Genomic DNA, 557 nt, shown 5'->3' with positions numbered 1-557 from the left:
TACAATGCAATATTGCAAATTGTAATGCAATATTGAAGTGGTCCTGAGTCACGACCACTTCCCGCGCTTGCACACGGCGATGGGAAGCGCTATATCCGTCACTCATGACTCCCAAAGACAAGTTGGACAACCTCTCAGGACCGCTTCCCAGGCTTGCACACATCATACGTGTGCTTCACATGCTTGTAAAGAGCGGATGACATTAGAATTTTCCTCGTATCCCAAATTATTGACTTGAAACTTTTTATATTTCCACATTCTGTGTGTTGGTTGGTTAGCTCAGTGGTAGCGTGCTGCCGTGGAAACCGAAAGGTCGAGGGTTCGAATCCCTCTGCCCCCCGTTTTTATCAGAGTAGTTAAGAATTAATTGAAAGATCTTTTTATGATAAATTAGCAATTAAAAATATGTTAGATAGTAGCTGAAACCTCTTTATGAAAATGAGTCGTTCTTTGAATAGGGATTTTTGATTTCGCTTGAACATCCACGAAAGTCGACCATCTGTTGACATATCGTTTACTTTTTGTGTTAAATTCGACGATGTACATCGTATTTCTAA

General features: G+C 40.6%; 1 pseudogene across 1 annotated transcript; it reads left to right on the top strand.

Annotated features, from left to right (window-relative positions):
• The first annotated feature begins 268 nt into the window (after nt 1-268).
• Nucleotides 269-341, top strand: H310_14632 (annotated as a pseudogene). The gene has a single exon. The product of its transcript is annotated as a tRNA-OTHER (tRNA).
• The last annotated feature ends 216 nt before the right edge of the window (nt 342-557 follow it).

The sequence above is a fragment of the Aphanomyces invadans genome, assembly GCF_000520115.1.
Source record: "Aphanomyces invadans strain NJM9701 unplaced genomic scaffold supercont1.77, whole genome shotgun sequence".
NCBI classification, from domain to species: domain Eukaryota; phylum Oomycota; class Saprolegniomycetes; order Saprolegniales; family Verrucalvaceae; genus Aphanomyces; species Aphanomyces invadans.
This window is presented reverse-complemented; position numbering and strand designations above follow the sequence as displayed.